The 6316-nt window shown below is 44.6% G+C and overlaps 1 pseudogene; it reads right to left on the reverse strand.

Annotated features, from left to right (window-relative positions):
• Nucleotides 1-4547: 4547 nt before the first annotated feature.
• LOC142219121 (uncharacterized) lies at nucleotides 4548-5973 on the reverse strand (annotated as a pseudogene).
• Nucleotides 5974-6316: the final 343 nt, after the last annotated feature.

Raw genomic sequence — 6316 nt, forward strand, 5'->3', positions numbered from 1 at the left:
CCACAGGACGAGGATTTTTTATGATAACAAAATGTTATGGTAATTTTTCTTTGAAAAGACTAAAAGTGTAACCTAGAAAGATAATAATATAAAGAGCACAAAGGGTTTCAATGGGCCACATACAGGGGCACATCTTTTAGGAGGTGGAATAAACTAGGGGGCTTAATGTATTATTGCAATAAGTGGCTGCCTATAATTTGTTCACCTGTCCATGTGTCTGTACAGGTCAGCCTCTAGGCGGCGCTACACATAAGTAACTATGCTGAATAGAGATGAGCAAATAGTATTCGATCGAATACCTCGCTCCCATAGGAATGCGTGTAAGCGGCCGAACACCAAGGGGTTATACGCATCGAATATTCACTGCACTTAACCCCTTGGTGTCCGGCCGCTTACACGCATTCCTATGGGAGCGAGGTATTCAATGGAATACTATTTGCTCATCTCTAATGCTGAACAATGCCAGGACACTAGGACCAGCTTCCTGGCATTCTTCAGAAGCAGTTACATCTGTGCCCTGGTGGTGGCAGTAGAGGCCGGCCTGGACAAGAGTATGGATGGGGGAGTAAATGTTATTATTAGAGATGAGCGAGTAGTACTCGATCGAGTAGGTATTCGATCGAATACTACGGTATTCGAAATACTCGTACTCGATCGAGTACCACTCGCTATTGGAATGGAAAAGTTCGATGCAGAACCAGCATTGATTGGCCGAATGCTATACAGTCGGCCAATCAACGCTGGTTCTTCTCCTACCTTTAGAAGTCTTCTCTGTGCAGCGTCCCCGCGGCGTCTTCCGACTCTTCATTCACTCTGCCAGGCATCGGGCCTGGGCAGAGCCAACTGCGCATGCCCACTTGTAGGCGCTGCACGGAGAAGACTTCTCGGAGGATCCAGCCCGACCCTCACTCGTGGACTTGGTAAGTGTCATTTGATCGAACGTTGCCTACCCCTGAAACGAGCATTTTCCCCCCCATAGACTATAATAGGGTTCGATATTCGTTTCGAGTAGTCGAATATTGAGGGGCTACTCGAAACGAATATCGAACCTCGAACATTTTACTGTTCGCTCATCTCTAGTTATTACTACTGATTAAAAAAAATGCCACCCTCTGGCATTTATCCTGTTAACATATCACTTTGTGGGGGTCATATACTGTGGAGGGGAAAAATGGGGGTCATATACTATGGTGGGGACCAAAAAAGGGGTCCCATATTGTTGTAGGCAAAAAAGGGTCATATACTGTGTGGAGCCTAAAATGGGGGTTATAAATTATGACGTGGCCACAAAATGGGGTAACAATTTTACTTAGGGGGGTCCCAACTCATAACCAGGTTGGATATGTTTTTTGTTTTTTTTTTAGAGGGGGGAGGGGTGCCTTTATACCCCATTACATTGTATTTAGAACTATCAGACTGTTATTGTTTGTTTTATTTTGTTTTGTTTTTTTAGACAGAGAAAATTTTTCTTCTCAATCATCATTGTCCTATCTGTAACAGCAACAGGAAAGAAAAAAAGTGAAGAAGCTGAAACAAGCAGCCTTATACAAATCTTCTAGAGCACACGGGGTGCAGGGTTTTACTAATAGTATTTCCTTGTATTGTGGGGGAGAGCTGCTGCTTAAGTCAGATGCCTGACAGACAGATCCGATCTAAGGGTAACGGATAACGGGGAGACGACTGATCTCCATTCCTGATGGATTTAATAATAATAATAATAATAATAATAATAATAATAAATGTTATTTATATAGCGCCAACATATTCCGCAGCGCTGTACAATTTGTAGGGTTCAAGTACAGACAAAAAGATACATTACAAAGAAAGTCATTTCACACAATGGGACTGATGGATTTCTCACTTATTTGATTGAACAAGGAGATTAGATGGAGAGGAAAAGAGCACATCATTAGGGGATATTACTTAGGTGATAGGGTAATGACTACCAGCATAGTACTGGGAATCTCTAGACTCAAACATGTAAATGCAGCTTCAGAGGTGATGAGAATTTAAGGCAAGCAAAGATCATTTAACATTATATGTAAATGTATGTGTAATATCTGTTACTACTGGACATAACACACACAGGTAGAGGTAGTGCATAGCTTTGGCTTGTGATGGTTGAGTTGCTCAGAGATAAGTCCCTATCAGCGGGAAGATTTTTTCTGCCTTGCAGGACTCTATTACCAGTCCTGGGAATCAGGCTTGTATTGACTTTCTGTAATTGATTGCACTTTCTCTCCATTTCAGCATTTCACTAAGGTCTTGTTTATTCAGAGGAGATAGAATAAATGTTTGTTTAATGAAACCAAATGTCGTCTTGTTGCTGAGAAGCTTGTCACATGGGAACCCTGCGGCGGGCTATTAACAATTTACATCCGTGGAGATTACAATACAGAACACATATAATAAACCCCGAAAAATAACAGCAAATTGTCCTTATATTGTATATTATAAAATGTACTGTACCTATCCAACAGTAATATACTTCTTATACTCTTGTGAAGAGTGCAGTTGTGTGTGTAAGATATATATATATATATATATATATATATATATATATATATATATATATATATATATACAGGACAGACCAAAAGTTTAGACACACATTCTCATTCAAAGAGTTTTCTGTATTTTCATGGCTATGAAAATTGTAGATTCACACTGAAGGCATCAAAACTATGAATTAACACATGTGGAATTATATACTTAACAAAAAAGTGTGACACAACTGAAAATCTGTCTTATATTCTCGGTTCTTCACAGTAGCCACCTTTTGCTTTGATTCCTGATTTGCACACTCTTGGCATTCTCTTGATGAGCTTCAAGAGGTAGTCACTGGAAATGGTCTTCCAACAGTCTTGAAGGAGTTCCCAGAGATGCTTAGCCACTTGTTGGTCCTTTTGCCTTCTCAATTGGGTTCAGGTCTGGTGACTGTGGAGACCAGGTCATCTGGTGTAGCACCCCATCACTCTCCTTCTTGGTCAAATAGCCCTTACACAGCCTGGAGGTGTTTGGGGTCATTGTCCTGTTGATAAATGATGGTCCAACTAAACGCAAACCAGATGGAATAGCATGCTGCTGCAAGATGCTGTGGTAGCCATGCTGGTTCTGTATGCCTTCAATTTTGAATAAATCTCCAACAATGTCACCAGCAAAGCACCCCCCACCACCACCACCACCACCATCACACCTCCTCCTCCATGCTTCAGGGTGGGAACCAGGCATGTAGAGTCCATCCGTTCACCTTTTTCTGCGTCGCACAAAGACACAGTGGTTGGAACCAAAGTTCTCAAATTTGGACTCATCAGACCAAAGCACAGATTTCCACTGGTCTAATGTCCATTCCTGCAAGGAGTTTGTATGTTCTCTCCGTGGATTTCCTCCCATTCTACAAAGACATACCTAAATCCAAAAAAAAGTACATTGTGATCCCTAAATGGGGCTCACAATCTACATTTAAAAGGTTTTGTATACCTGTGTTACTGATACTGACTGATCTCAGATTTCAGCCGGTCAATCTTCTATTGGTTATCCACGCCCGCCGAATATAGTGACTAATTCTTTCCGCAGCCTGAGATACTGACTATACTTACTCTTCTTAACTGACAATCTCCTTAAGACGGATCTGATCTCCTCCTTGACATCCCCCCACCAGTCAGCCATGTAATCATAAAAGTCCACTCTTTCCAGTTGATTCAGTAAAAGAGGGCGAACACAATTTTGGACATGACCCTCGTCCAGTAGACTGGAGTTAAGTCTCCATAACCCCCTACCAGTGTCAGGACGCTTAGTGGTGCCCAAGCAGAAGTATAATGCCAGATGGTCAGAATATGGGACAGTTTTTTCCATTATCCCACTTATAACTTCTGTGGGTAATACAAAGGCCATGTCTATCCTACTACTCCTTCCAGCAGAACCGTAAGTAAACTTGGGCTTCCGACCACCCTGTGTGAACACATCACTTAGATTGGCTTGCTGAATGATACTGTTAAGGACCTTGGAGTCTCTGGCCACCGAACTGGCGGAGGACCTGTCACCCGATGATCTAGTGATGTTAAAGTCTCCCGCCAATACCACAGGTACAGAGGTGAATGGATATTGCTTCACCTCATTAAGTAACTGAATTCTTTCAGCCACTATCTGGGGGCCATAGATTTTTATGAAGCGGAGCCTCCTACCGTGGACTCCAGAACCAAACATCTACCCATATGTACCTCCGTAATCCTGTGTACAGTGACATCAGTGGTACTAAACAATATGGCTACCCCGGCATAAGGCTCCACAGTCAGTGACCAGTAAGAAGGACCGCCATTCCCTCTCAGCCTCATGCAGGTGCTCTAAAGTGGTCAAGCGTGTTTCCTGTAAGAATATGACATCTGCGATCAGGTATCTGAGGTGATCGTATACAGCTTGTCTCCTACTTCCTACTTTGATGCTATTCACATTGGTGGAACAAATTGTAAAAAAGAACCCAGTCATTATAACACAGCAGAAGAGGAATATAGTTGTGACCGCCATCATAAGTCAGAGTCTGAGTCCCCCTATCTACCACCAGTCTCCATGTCAGACTCTACTGAAGCCTCCACAGCAATGGGCTTCCGTTTTGTTGGGGGATGCCTTGTGTCTTCTTCACATTCCCCATCTATCCTTTGCAACTCTCTCTCGTAGTCACCATCTGACTCTGACAATACGTCATACCTGTTGGACAGGACCATCACTCCAGCTCCACTACTGACTGTTTTACTGGCTTTTTGGCCTGTGTTGTCGTCTTGCTCAGGCCTGCGAGAGGACGGGTCTTTTTTCCTCCGCTTGCCTTGTTTTACCTGACCATCTTCAGATACAGATGGCAATACAAGAGAGGCTGCCTGTGGCTGGTCCTGAGTCACCACCTCCATGTTACCCTGTGTGATGTCTAAGGGCTGGGGTTCTGGTGAAGTTTCATCTGACTCTTGTTGGACCTCCTGCCTGGTCAGTATTGTCCCTGACATCAGGGCCTCCTGCTCTAAGGCGTCTTCCACTGCCACCAATTCATCGTCAGGATATTCTTTACCAACATTGTGCCAGGCTTGTGGACAGTCCCTCTGTGGGTGACCCATCTGCCCGCATAGGTTGTAGCAGATGTTCTGGCAGTTGGTGCTGACATGGCCAAGCTCCCCGCACAGGCTGCACTTGACCACTGTACACACACTGGACATATGGTCAGTCTTACCACACTTAACACTTCCTGGGTTGACCAGGATAAAAGCAGACCCCTTTATCTCTGCCAATAAAGAAGAAGTTTGTCAGATGTGACGTAATGTTATAATGGTGCAGTTTCACCAGAACCTTCCATCCTCCAGTCCAGATACCATCAGTGTCTCTATTCTTGGTGAGGTCAGACATCAGGTCTCAATGTCTTCTGAGCCACACCACAATATCCTGGGGAGGAACAGATTCGTTCCAGAAAATGATGTTAACTGTGACAGTATCTGGCCTGGAGATAGGGATGAAAGTGAATTTACTCCAATCCACCATGTCCCTGAGATGGGTGTGATTCGCCCAGAACCGATCCAGAATAGCCATGAGTTTAAAGCTGACATCATAGCCCTGTCTGTCTGGTAGGTTTATAATGGTAAGGATGTCAGCCGACGTGAACTCCACCTGGTGACACAGGAGCTCCCTCACCACAAATCTGTCTGGGAGATCCTCCTTGGCCCCTCGGTGCTTGAACCTCACAACGTTCCTCCTCTTAAACGCCTGGCCAGTGTAGTGAACGCCAGAGGTGAAAGACAGAGCGCCACGTCTCCAGGCGTTCCTGGGAGGTTCCTGACAGGGCGCACTGCCAGGGTTATCAGGGCGAGGGTCTGCACTAGAGGGGTCTGTCGCACTTTGTGTACCCGATGTTAGTGGAACGAAAAAATCACACACATTATTCTGTATATTCTCCTGTCCCCCATCCACTTCTATGAAATCATCAGGTAGATCCATATCCCAAACAGATTGTGTATTATCTGCAGGCCCCTCAGGTACATCCACAGTGTCGTCACTGCACCCCAACATTAGAGCTGTGCTGTGTCAGCGCCTATATGGATGTATGTCCATTGTCCTGTACAGTCTCTGTTGGGACCTATGGTGCCTTTGCTGGTACATGGGCTAGACATTCCTGCTCAGGGTCGGCTGCAGGTTTTTGTGACTGTTCTTGTCTCAGTTTGTGTACTTCTCCCTTTGTGAATGAGAAGCTGGCAGGTTGGAGTATTGGCCGTGATACACGTTTGGGCTCATGTGGGGAAACTGACCGGGATTTAGTGCCAGAGGACCTGGACTTAGATTC

The sequence above is a fragment of the Leptodactylus fuscus genome, chromosome 1, assembly GCF_031893055.1.
Source record: "Leptodactylus fuscus isolate aLepFus1 chromosome 1, aLepFus1.hap2, whole genome shotgun sequence".
In the NCBI taxonomy this organism is placed as follows: Eukaryota; Metazoa; Chordata; class Amphibia; order Anura; family Leptodactylidae; genus Leptodactylus; species Leptodactylus fuscus.